Raw genomic sequence first — 13,990 nt, 5'->3', positions numbered from 1 at the left:
ACCCCAAGAGTCCCAACTCAGGGCTGCTGATTGGAAAATAAAAAGCCCTGTGCTTGAAAACTTCGCTCCAATTGTTATGCGGTGAATGTGAGGTTTTCATACAGCAGCTTTACTTGACCAAATGACTCCCAAGTATACTAATGAAGAGCTTGTCACCTACACAGTTTAGCTCCTTTGGAAAGATCTAGCTAGATCTAGTTTATAATGAAAATAAGTACATTATAATGACAATGCCATATCTTGCAAGTGCATCGCAGAAAGCCGGACCAGCTGAAAAAAACAAAATTAAATGAGGGGGGAAAAAAGCTGTTTGGTGAAGCACTGGGAAGGTGTAATTCGGCAGCAGCCCTTCTGGGAGACAGCGGAGAGGAGCAGCCTCGTTTCCTGCAGAGGCGCAGCCCCTCTCCGGTCGTGTTTCGGTGTGTTGCCCTGCGGTGATGTCTGTGCTGCAGACACAGACTGGCACAGCGGGGCTTCAGCAGCACGGCAGCCAGCAGTGATCTTGAAGCAGCCTGAAAGGAGTGATGGGGAGCCTGTTTCTGCAGGTAGCACACACCGGAGCGCGGCGGCTCCCGGTCCTCCGCCGAGCCATCGCCTTTGGGAACGCGGTCCCTGAATGAGGCTGGTCTGTGCCAACAAGCCGACCTGTAGTTAAGTGCTTAAGCAAGGGATTTTCAGAGCCAATCCCTTAAGCAGAAAACTATTTAAACTACCCTGGGACTAAATGCTGAGGAGCTTACCCTAAATTCGCCCAGGTGGAGGTTTCCACTAATCCTGCTGGACCGCATCATCTAGTTCGTGCCGAGCCAGCAACACCAGTGCTGTGTAGTGCAGGTATTTCTGTCCAGGTGTCTCACCGATGGTATCTGCCACTGTTAGCCTGGGGTTATCCCACTTAAACCCCATTAGCTGCTCGGATAAGCCTTCCCTGTTGTTAATACCTATCGCTTTGAGACCTTTTGTGTGCTTTCTCTAGGTGCCCCCAAAACGGCGGTATTTTATGAAGGCGCTTTCTGGCAACAGTTTTTATCTGTAGCCTATGCCCAGCACAGCTGCTGGGGGACTGCATGGTCGGGATCCTTTAGTTTTGGAGCTGTGCTTCAGGTTGCTGGGCAGCTGATGCCAGGCTGTCCATTGACTGGGGTGTACCTGCAGTGCTTTGGCAGCCCTGGTTGCAATTTTGTCATGTCGGTGGTTTCCACCTGGAAGCTCAGAACACTGACGTGTTTGCTCCAGGGATGTTTTCTCCCTATTCTCTATCATAGCAAAAAAAGCAGTGTCTCCTGGATGACATGCAGAGAGGGATTGATACGTAGCAGTCCCCTGTGGGTGGCTTTCAGCAGTAGCTATCCGTGAAATGGTGCAGGGCTTAGAGGGGATGATGGTAGTGATGGGATGTGCCAACCACCTCATGTTCACCCTCCCAAAGCAGTGCCCACAGAGCCTGGCTGCAAGAGTGGGGCTAAATTCTCACTGGTGAACATCCTCCCAATGCAAGAGCACAGCTGCAGAGCCTCTGGAAGGACTTCTTGAAACAGGAAGGAGAGCTCAGCCTTCCTCCCCACTGCTTTGCCCTCTCTCAATTTTTAGACTTTATATCTCATGCAGCACAGTCAGGTGTCCCCTGTGATCAAGGCATGGGTCTGGGGATGATTCTCGGGAGGCAGAAGCCTCTTTTCCATGAGGAGGAAGCCTGACACTGAAGATGGGTGCCCGTGGGCCACTGATAGTCCCTGCCACGACTCCAAGGAAGAGCACAAGACAAGGTCCTGGTGGTGAGGCCAGCACTGAGTGAGAGGCAGAGCAAGGGCAGGGCTGCAGGCAAGCAGCCAGAGCCCCCATAAGTGGGAATAAAGACAGGAAGGGGCTGTGCCACAGGGCCTGGGGGGCCTGGGGAAGCCTGTCAGGGAGCAGCAGCTGCTTCTGCACCCCAGGGCACGCCTTGTCCTCTCCCGGCTGCGATTTCGCTGCCTCCACCAGCCCGCCTCTCCAGGCAACTGCCGATTACTCCTGTGCCTAAAGCTGGCCCCGGGAGCCGGGCTGGCAGGGAGCTGCTGGGCTCCTCAATGCTCCAGCTGGCTCCAGGGCCGTTGCAGCAGCTGAATGAGGAGGACGCAGTGCCCGGCATGTCCTAGTTCCCATCAGCTGGCCGGGGCAGAGCGTCCGCCCGTTACAAACAGGCGAGGGGAGCACGTGTTGCTCCAGCCCGTCCTCACCCCAGCCGGTCTCATTCAGCATCACGAGAAGAAAAACTGGGGCAGGAGCTGCATGAGCCCCGTGGTGTGCTACCGGGGTGGGGGTCCCCGCGCTGGCAGCAGCCCCGGTGAGGCAGCACATGGGGCCAGGGGCTGCCACGCTGTGGAAGCAGGAACAGAAGATGCTGCACGGGGTTTTGAAGGCAAATGTGGGTCCAGGGGTAGCTTGTTTCGGTTTATCCATTCAAAATTGTTTATAGTAATCTAAAATGAGTCTCCTTTGACTTCTGGTTTGGAAAAAAAAAAGTATTTAAGGTGTCAGGACTCAAAAATTAGTGTGTGCTCATGCAAATCAACATTTTGTCCTACCCCTACTGGAAGGTTTGAGATGCTTGAAACTCCTCTTTACCAGCTGTGCTACTGTCCCAGTGAAGGGTCTTTCTCAGACTCTAATCTTAAAAGCCTATCTGCTTCCATGTACTGGCAGCTGTATCATTAACCAGTGGATGGGTTTGCTGTCTGGGTCATGTATAAATACTTTACAAACCCATAATTCCTTCATTTAGGCCACATTTCATTCTGAAATACTTCTTCATGGCCTGGTCTGCAGACAAGGAGCTAGTCTTTGAGGAGATTGCCCTGGCAGATACCTCCTCCTCACTTATTTATGAACCACAGGAAACATTTGAATGAATAATGTTGCTAAATACTAGATAAAAGTTGCTGAAGTCCCCCAGCTTTAATCAAGGAAGCATTGTTCACTGTCTGTAGATGAGATGGAAAACACAAAGTTCATCATCCCTTCCCCAAGCAGAGGTTGGCAGAGGCTTTTCAGTAATACAAAAAGTATTACCTCTGCCTGTACATCACCACCAGTTGGGGACATTGGCAACTTTTACCAAAAGTACAACATACCATGTTAAACCTTGACTGTTTCTGTGCTCAGACATAAACCTTATGCAACCTGTTATGAGCTAACAGAAGAATAAGTTGAAAAACAATTTTTATATGGCAGAGATTAGCAGAGAACATTTCACTGAATTTATCTCAAGATATAATTTGCTAACATCTTTTTCTTCCTTGTTTAAAATGTTCCCTGATAGTTATTTTTAGTAATAGCATATATGTTTCCTAGTAAGGCACTTTGCATTTAATAGTAATAAGAAATAACATTATCTACTTTTTATGATTGAAGATTAAGGAGTCTATTCTAATAGCTTCAGTTGTCAACACAAGGTCCTCTGGTACTATGTTTCTTAGCTTCCCTGTTGTAAAAGAACATGTCTATGTAGATATTATTAATTTATCATTGCACAAAACAAAGTTTATGAACACTTAATATTTAATGTGCTGTGAATTTAATAATAAAAAATTAAGACTCTACCTTACATCATTTTTTAACTACCTGATTTTTATTCTTCTCATTAGCTCTTTATGGCTCTATTCTGAGACTTTAAACCCCTGACTTGGGTTTAAAAGCATTTAGTTGTGTACACTGAAATGTAAATACTTAAATCTCTAGCCTAGTTGGATGCAAGGACACCACCATGATGGTATTAAACACCATGACATTGCGACCATGTGTGGAACAGAGGGATGTAAATACAAAGCTCTGCAGAAGTCAGTTGAGCTGCCCCAAGTTACTCGGTCTGAAGACCTGGGTCCTCTTGCTTGGTAACTACAGCAGACAGGCTTGCTGTTCCTTCCAAAAGCTCTGATGCTTTTTGCATTGATGCTTTGCCTGGCATTGATGCTAGGCACCCGTTGCAGCTTCTCCAAGGGCCTGTACTGCTTCTGTCTTTCTGAGCAGCTCCTTGCATAAGCATGACTAAAAAAAAAAAAAAAAAGACGTTTTCTATCACAATATTAACAGATCTTATTTGTTATTTTGGCTTCAGCTTCCCACAGCACAACCTGATGGATCTCGTCATTATCTGGAATCGCTCTCCAGGTGCTTAGAATAAACAAAGCTGCTCAGGGTCTTAAACTGGGGAAAGCACATTTTGATGCCAGTGGCATCAGAACTGCGTGTCCCGGCCCCAGCTGAGGATCTGGCTCTGCTATGTCTCAACACACATATGCATGTGGTATTTAATTTTGTTCCTACAGCATGATGCATTCTAGATTTCAAGCACTGAGCATCATTCATCCTCATTTCTTCTTTTTTTTTTTTTCATTTGTATTATCTAGCCTCGCTGTTGAGGGTTTAGTTAGAAGAATAATTAATGTTCAGTTGATAATCTGAATCCCAACAGCTCATCCCAGACAATGTTTCTTGACAGCAAATTCCACACCACAGAGAGTAAGGGACAAATTTGCAAATGTCAGAAGATGAGGACTGCATGCAGAAATGTAGCCATATTTTGCCAGCAGAGGCTGTCCTCTCTGCCCTGTGCCCCTAACATTCCCATCACACCATTCCCGAGACACAGACCCAGTTTGAGGTGATGGTATCCAAGCATTCGTGTATTTAGGAATGCATATAACCAGACATGCATTTAACTAGACATTTGTACATGCAATTATCTGATCCGCACACCCAACATGTGTGTGCCTTGTGGGGTTTGCACATCCTGCAACCCAAAGTAGCCGAGCTCTTAAGTAGCTGCAACGAAAACAGAGAAGAAGCCTTTATTAAAAAAAAAAATCTGGCAGTGATTTCGCTTTTTTTTCTAAATGAGACAGAAGGCAAATGTTCTCCAACAAAAGATAAATGACAATGAGAGGTGGAATATTAATATGCCTGATTATGGGAAACAAGCAGGATGAGCCAGAAAGGAAACAAACAATGGAGCTCATGCCTTGCCAGGTGACAATCCCAAAGTAGAGAGCCACTGTCAGTGCTGCTCCTTCAGAGAGAAGGATGAACTGGGAGAGAAAGAAGACATTTAGAAAACCACTAGGAAAAGATTTGGAGTAGAAAAAAAGAGGTTGTTGGGAATGGAGGGAAAAAAAAAAGAAAACCAGGAACTGATTAGCACTGCATGTCACCAGGCCTCCTTCAGAAGGACGGACAGAAGGAAGGCTCACAATTGCTATTGACAGCTCAATTTGACACCCAGTGAGCATCAGCAGGTGCTTTTGTTGGTGGGATAGCACCCCCTGGACCACCACACTGCTTCTTCCTATGGAGAGGAGGAGACCTGCATGAGCTTGACCTTGCAGGAACCTGAACAGTACCTGCAGGTACTCGAGAGGAGACGAAGAATTTATGTCTATATTTTATGACCTAAGGCTTCACAGAGTGCACTGGTACTCCCCTGAGCTCCAAAAAAATGGTCACCAATTTAACCACTACCAGAAGGTGACACATGCTCATCAGGGAGACTTTTGGTATTAATGGCCAGAGTATCCCAATAGGTTGTTTCATAGTATTAAAACTGTGATTACGGTAGGAAATGTGGAAAAAGGCCAGCTCCCTTCTAGGCACAGTAATTTCTAGCTACTTCACTGGAAATGCCAGGTGTGAATAACTTCCAGACACTCACCACACCAAATACTGTGGGTGGGATGGCAGCGTGGTGCTGGGAGTGGGCAGAGCGGTCATCCCTTTGCCTGTTCTCTCCTGCAAGACCCAGGGGTACCTCATTCCTCCTGAGATTCAACAGCTATCAGAGGAAGACGATTTCAGGGAATGAATAAACACAGTGGCAACTGTGATGCTGGGAAGACGACTGTAATCACCTGGTGATTACACAAGTCATCTGTCGCTGTGTCACACCACAGGTCCCCTCTCCCACTCCTCACTGTTACTCTGAGAAGCTCGTGTTCAGTCTCTTCAAGAAGTGTCCTCACAGGTCAGAGCTGGTGTGAAAAGGGGTTTTCCTCTCACAGTCTGTTTGCTGCAAAAGCAAATGACTCAGTTCCTCCTTTCTCCTCCCTGGGCAACAGGGCAATCCCTCATACAGCTTGTCATTGCCCTGGTTGTTACAGGTGACTTTCAGCACAATACCCAGGGGACAGAACCATAAGTACAAATACAAACCTCTAAGAGAGTAAATGGCCTCCACCAAATATGAATGATGGCACCTTGACTTTCTTATGAGGAGTATCACTTATTCAAATAAATGCAAGTAACAGTGTTCTCTTTTTATTTTCGCACTCCTGCGGTTCCTGGAGTCTATTTCTGTTGCACTCAATGACTGTGCTGCCTGCGACACAGAGTGACACTTGGCTCCAGAGCCTTCTCCACTCACCAAGGCTCAGACTATGCTTTATCAGCCAGGCTGGTTGTCTCTAACTGCGGCCAACTATCCCTCAAACCCAGGCTTGTCTCGCTTGATGCTTTACTGTTTCATAGTTCTGTGCAAAAAAGTATCTAACCCCCCTCCGAGGCAATAAACATTTTACAGATACAAAAAAAATCTCCCACAAAAGTGTATTATAGGGACTAAGGACTGCTGAGTGTCCTCAGCAAGTGACTGCTCCTTGAAGATCTCATGATCAAAGTGCTACCGTATGAAATTTTGGAACACACGTGTGTAACTGTCTCCTACAAGTGTCTTTTGAAACTCAGGCTGGACCCTTTAATCGCAGGGCTGGTGAAAGCTGCTTTGTAATTTGCAGAGGGTTTGTGTAATGAATGTACATATTTAGTGAGAGGTGATGAACCCTTCTTCACCTCCCATCCAATGAAGCATTAGCACCACCAGTTGGTCATCAACCCTGAATAACACCCAGTCCCAACTGCAATAATAGCACAAGAGCTTTGTTCAGGTTCTCAAGAGTGTTGTGCCATCCAGATATATTATTTAGTTGGTCTGAGGCTGAGGCAAGTCCTGTTAAAATTGCAGGGGTGCATTTTTTTCCGGGCTTGTTGATAGTACCTGATCTGTTCCAGCTTGAAATTCAAACCTCACTAATTAGGGAATCAGAAAACTGTAATGAGGAGCTCAGCTAAATCCCAGATCACTCAGCACAGCCATATTTTTCAGTTCACTGGTGAAAGACTGAAGAGGATCCAGAGAAAACACTATTAGTGCTTTGGATTTCCCAAGTGTCCCGATCCAGTGCATCTAGATGTACTAATCTGCAGGGGGAAGTGGGGCAGACTTGGGTGCTGATTTTCAGTTCTTAGGTCAGCAAACTGGCTTGCAAAGCTGTTTCTGTATGGTACACAGCTAGACTGCCACAGGCATGCTTAAAGTCTTCATTCATACACACATCTGCAATGATGGGCAAGCCTTCAAAGACAGGTGTGTGCCCCTGGTTACTTGAAGGGTTTTTCTGCTCTTCTTTGCTATTATAGTTTCCATAAAATGCAAATGTTTTCCCTTTTCCTGGTTCTCTGCCTTCCTCTCCAACCCCCATGTTTGTCAAAGAGGTGTACGGGCATTTCACAGCACTTGCAGAGATTTCAAGTTTAATTCCTACTTCCACTAAAGCCCCTGGAATCACCCAGGGATTTCACAGGAACCTGAACTACCTTTGTACCAGCTTTACAGGTCTTTCTATGGTAAGAGTGATCAAAGAAGTCTCAGTGTGGAAGGGAATGAAGATTCCTGTGTCTGGACTGTTTCAACCACCACTTCACGAGTGTCTGAGATGGAGAAAGGGTTATAACCAAGACCACACTCTGCAGAGAATAACACCTCCTGAGAGAGGAAGCTGGTTGTCAGCCAAGTGCATACAAAGGAGATAAACTATGTGACAGAAATGCTAGCCATTACAATTAATAAAGTGATTACAGGCACCCTCACCACATTCTAACATTAATATCTGGCCCATGGCACCAGTTTGATTAGTACATGGTGGTGCTTTACTGCCTCTCGTCCGACTCCATTCACATCACATCCTTGCTGTCCTGCCTGCTTGGGATGGCATCTGACAGTGGCATCCAAGGATGCAAAAGCTAATTCACTATGGCAGGATTGTCAGTCTCAGAACCAGCATGTCCAACAAAAGGCAATGCCCTGGACATTTTGAGTTCGTTAGTATTTTTTTAATTAATCTTGCTTTATAGGTGGGTGCAAGATCTCAGTGCTGACTGTGGCTTCCCCATGCTGCATCTTGTACAAGCACAGAGCAAGGGGCTGACCTTGCCAAGCAGTTTTGCACTCCAGGGTCTGCTGTCATGTGTCACTGGTGGGGTGGCAGTGAGACATGGACACCAAGCCCAGTCTCTCACCATCCCTCTGGAAGCCTGAGGGACCAAGACCTTGGTAGGCAAGACAGAGGAGAAAAGGAAAAAAGGACTTGGACCTCGCTTTTTCCCACTGGGAATATTCTGATATTCTTTGTGGCACTCTTTCCATGTGCTTTATGAAATACTCTCCTGGTTTACTCTTGATAGCTTTGTACAAACAAACATAATAAAAACATTTTTTCTTCCTGTTTACTTTCGTGTTCCCCTCTCCTTTTGTCAAAATGAGCTCCAAACTGAGGATATTCCCGCAAGAACATATGTAAAAGATGAATACAAGTAATCCATGATGTTGACTAAGAAACTGTCAGGGGTTAAAAATACGACAGATCTCAGAATGACTTTGTCCTGCTGCTGGCATGTGATGCTTACAGTGCAAGGAGCTTGACTTGTGAGTAAGAGCAGAACTCCTCACCTGAGCAAGCATTTTTGGTGTTCAAGCCCTGCCTTCTCAGGGTTGGAGGGGTTTTGTAAGATTTTTTTTTTCCCCTCCTGTCAAGAGCTTATTGAAATTGAAAAATTATGCAGCCCATTGCTTGGTTGTTTCTCACAGGCTTTGCAGTGCTCAGAGAGTGTATCACTTTTGTACCCTGGTTCTCAGCTGAGGCTGGGCAGTCCTCAGTGCCACGTAGCACTCAGAAGTGGCACTTAGACTGTAAATATTATATGCTGCTGTAAGAACATTTGAATGGTAATACTCAAGCAATTACTTTCCTTTCAAGATCATTAAACACAAATCTTACTTGTATTTTAATAGGACTGCCAATGTATTTAATGGGGGGCAGTAAAGGGTAGTTTTTTTCTAATGGATGAATGTTTATATTATAATCCACTCTGAGAGACCACATTAGGAGGAGACTGTATAACGCTCATGTGTTTTGCCTCAATCCTTTTCACAGAGTATTCAATTTTTTCTCAGTTCTGCATCTTGGAGTAAGATGGCAAAACTTCACCTACAATAAATTCCACCACTGTATTCTGATTATGAGACAAAAAAAGACCAAATACAATCGTGCCAAAGAGAATTTTGCAATTTGCATTTCCATCATGTCTGTTAAAATTGTAGAGAGAGCCAGTGTTCGGCAGGTTGAGTTTTGGCCAGTGACACCTGCTCTGCAGCCACAGGACAGGCATTGTAGGACTGAGCAACATCAGCTTCTCCACACCACCTTGCAAACACACCTGGGCAATGCTTGGAAGCATTCCTCAGCAGTGTCTGTGGGTGTCGCTGCCTCTACATCCCTTCCCATCTGTGCTTAGGCTGACAAGAAGAGTGGACATCAGTGTGGGACATGCCATGGGTGGCTGGATCTGCTCTGAAGCCAGAAACTGCTCTGCCACAGCACAAACACACTCACCATCACTGCTGCCTCCACCAAGGGACCCACTGGCTGGAAAGCAAAGTAGCTCTCTAGTGCCTTATCAACTTCATGAGCGATTTGGACAAATTTGTTCCTCACTACTTATTTCACACTAGCACACCACCTGCATCTTCTTGCCATTGTGAAGTTAAATCACGTATTTTTACTCGAGATGGTGTAGCAGGAAATCAAAGCCAGTTTGAGCTGGTCCTCACCAGGCTGTGCATTTTGGGAGCTCAGGAAACAACAAATACTGCACTCTGTTTCCACTTTCCACTCACTCCTCAAAAGCAAAGGCCAGGCATGACCCTGCTACACTGCTGGTTAGGAGCTGGTAGTGTCTGGACAGGAGTCAGAAAATTATGACTATTTTTTAATTCCTACTTGCACACATGCTGTAAAAACACCCCCTTCCCTGTTAACTTCAGTGAAGGATCTGCATATATTTCAGAGCAAACGTAGCACTGTAGATTGTATGGTGTTGTGACCTGTGCCCAAAATCTGGGACCCAGGAACACATTTCTCTGTGGTCAGTGCTTCTGTATCAGTCTGATTTTAACCGTGGAAGTTTGTTGTTCAAAACAGCACCCAGCTGAGAACATGCACATGAACAACCTGCCTCTCCATTAAAGTGTTTCAGGTGTAAACCTGCTTGTTAGGTAGTTGTGGGCAGTAGTTATTACAGGCTTAACAAGTAGAATTTAGTAGATGTTTATAGGTCTGCATTGTAAACATTGCAATAAAAATCATCCGGAAGGTGGCATTAAATCCAGAGATGATGCAAAGAAGGCCAGGAGTTAAAGAATAAAGCAAGGTGGAAGTTTTTTTATTACTTTGCATTTTAGTGGGCAAAAGTAAAAGCCAACAAGGAATTGCTACAGGACCAAATTTATAATCCGGATATGTTTTGCTAATAAATGGAGTGATAAGGGTGGAGGCCTCCAGTCATGAATGGTTTCTGCAAGTTGTAGGAAGAAATAATGAAGGTTAATATTTTCATCTCCCCCTTCATCCAGGGGCACACGGAAATCATATTGCACTGAGATGGCCCAACCCTGTTCTCTGCTTGGTGTGGCTCTGCTCCAGCAGCACCTGCTTGCCAAGAGCTTCTCCAGGGCTGGGTGAGGGCTTTACTGAAAATACCCACCCTTAGAGGAGAAACACGGCACAGAGGAGGCAGCAAAGGCACTACACAACTGCAGGGAGCCCATGTGTGGAGCCCAGTATGTATAACAGCTTATAAAAAAGTCAGGACGTGCTCAGTGGTGAGTGTGTTCCCAGAAATGTGTGGCTCTCCCACTCCTAAAGGGGGGGTACTCCAACCACTACAGCTGCCATGTTTGGGACTATTATTACAGAAAACTCTTGACATTTTCTGGGTTAAGGATGGAATTCATGGATAATTTAGTCCTTTTGCTTGCAGAAATAGTTTGATATGCTCTTTAAATAAGCATATAAAGAGACTGATGTGTGATGTTTGCAAGTTCAGATGTTCTGAAAAGTGACATTCCTGTATGGAAGAGAATAAAGCTTAAAAGGGGATATTATTTATAAAATCACCACCATGCACAGGCAGTGTTTATTTACCATTTAAATGCCTCATTTCTGTTCTGGCTGTCTGTGCTATAATTTGCACAGGCACTTAAACTTGAGTATAAATAAATGCAAAGAAGTAGTGTTTATGCAGAGTTAAGACGAGGAAATCAAGCGCTAAAAGATGGAGGCTACTCCTGCCTCATCGGATCAGCCATCTTACCCACCCCTGGCTTCTGTGAGGGCCCCTTCAGCGACAAGCAAGAAGCCATCCATGCTTGCATTTGAAGAGCCTGGTCAGAATATCAGTGCTGAAGACGTGGCTGAGATTTAATGAGCGGGCGCGCGGTGTGAGCCAAGCACCGCGGCATCTCATCATTAGTGAAACGCAGGGAATGCGATGAGGCACCTCAGGTATCTTGCCAAGATCCTAGAGATGGGAAGTGTTTTCCCCCGGGCAAAGTGAGGCACAGACTCTGCTCCAGGATGAGGGCACCAGATGCCAGAGAACAACCTGAGGATGACAGGCTGCACTGGGGACGTTTGTCACTGTCCCCTGTGAGTGCTGGAGAGGGGGAAATCAAACTGCATCTCCTCCTTCAGCTCTGTGCCTGTCCCCCTCCTTCCCCAAATCTGTAAACAACCACTTTGCTTCCACAGGTTTGACCCCCTGCCCTGTGCTTATGGACATGTTATGGGAGAAATGACATATTATACACACACATCCTCATGGGGACAACACGGTGCAAGGACACACTGCCTCCTGCGGGTGGGGGCATTGGGGCAGGGCAGGCATGGGTGCTCCCAGGGTGGAAAGGTACCTTGAGGTTCAACTGCTGAACTCACCACCATCAGATTTACACCAGTCTTGTGGTTGTGCTTCAGGAAAGAAATCTGAGGTAGGGTTTGATTAGAATATTAGCAGCATAAATCCCTCATGTGGTTGCCTTTATTTGTCTAGACAGAAGAATTGTTTTGGCAGAGGAAAGGAAGGCACCTATTGCTTACTGGGTCTATTAAAAGGGTGGAAAAGTCACATCTTTTTTTCATCATGTTACAGCAAACTCCTGCCTTGAGCTCCTGAGAGCAGGCAGCAGGAAGAGTGATGGGTGTAAGGAAAGGTTATGTTACGTACTTACTGTGTCTGTTCTGTTGCAGCCCATGGGGAAGGTGTCCTTGCTGAGTTCTTTTCTTCCATAATTTCAGCCATGATGACTTTTACAGCACAGCTGCCTTTGACAAATTGTCAGGGGGGGCACAGCCTCTCCAGCAAGCCCCTGAGAAGCCTCTTCACAATGACCAAGCATGTGTGGGGCAGAAGGAGCAAGCCTGGGAAAGGAGGTGCAACAAAATCTGGAATGGATAGTTCAGAGTTGTAGTCTCAGGAGATGTTTGTGTACTTGGGACAAGTCCTGTTTGGAAAGTCAAATCTTCCTTTGATTCTGTCTTAGCTGCCTCAAAAAGAGAAGCCTGTGACTAGTAAGATGTTCAGTGCCAAACTACATTGGAGGTAAAAGAGACGAGATGCTGTTTGGAGTCTGCTTTGGCTTCCAGATGGGATCAGGCAGTGGCAGTGCCATACTGCTGTTTGTGACTCTAACTCTCCTGAGGGCCATCCTTACCCTTCTTAAACCGCTGTTCTCCACTGACACCACTGCAGCATTATCCAACATGCACATTGCCACTGCAAAAGCATTTTCTTACATCCTGCCTTCATTTTAGGGAAATCTAACAACTAAGACATGCCCCAACCAGCTGCCGCATTTGCAATGTATTTGAGAGGAAAAGGCAAATTGTCCTTAATGACCGACAGGGAATATCAGCTTGTTGTTCCTCTCCTGCTTCCCTAACAGCTCTCCAGCTCTGCCCACAGCAGTGGGTTTGTTCTCAGTCATACTCTGGCGTAGTAGCAGTCAGGTTTGGGAGCAGTCCCCCTGGTTACTGACAGCAGTGGTGCACAGCCTACTGACTTGGGTAGGAGGCCAATGTCACCCCTTCTCTCCACATGTGTGTCTCTTACTGCCTTCTGAAAAGCACCAGGCACACATTAACACTAATAACTAAGAGGGCTATATTCCTTTGCTCCTGCTTGATAGGCAGCAGGCAGAGTGTGAACCACAGTATATATCAATTAAGTGAAAAATAAATAATTGGAAGAAAGTAATATCTTTAACAGTGTATTCACTGGCACATACATATTTATTAGATAGCAAATAAAATGCTGTTCATATCATGTTTATGTGCATCATGAAGCCCTAAAGTAATTTGTGGTGTCATGGTTTAAACGATGGAAGTCAGATGCAGTAGCATTGCCATATTCTGCACTGATAAAGCTCTGCTGTTCAGTTTTTCTTTCTTTCATACCCTTGTTTCATTATTGCTGTGCCTTTTGCATGGGAGACCAGGCTTTTCCAACCTAAGGGAATAAAATTCATTTCTGAACATTTTTCAGTCTGCAGGTTTTATTGCAACTTTATCCTAATCATGCCAAAGACAAACCAAAGGGAGTCAGAGGGAGTAGGACTTATTCAATGGAGTTGCAATATGTGGATGAAGTGAGTAAGGAAACATAGCAGAAGCATGTGCTGTTTGCTGGATGTATGAGTAGCAAGGGGACTGTCTCCTGAAACATGGTTAAATATGTAAACTCTGCCTAGGGAAAATGTTTATTTACCTAGATTGACAGCAATCAGGGTAAAAAGCACTCAAGATAAGTGGCTCTTTAGCCAGCTTTAATTTGTTGATGGATGGATTGATGG

Source organism: Lepidothrix coronata, unplaced genomic scaffold (assembly GCF_001604755.1).
Source record: "Lepidothrix coronata isolate B3197 unplaced genomic scaffold, Lepidothrix_coronata-1.0 Scaffold133, whole genome shotgun sequence".
NCBI classification, from domain to species: Eukaryota; Metazoa; Chordata; class Aves; order Passeriformes; family Pipridae; genus Lepidothrix; species Lepidothrix coronata.
This window is presented reverse-complemented; position numbering follows the sequence as displayed.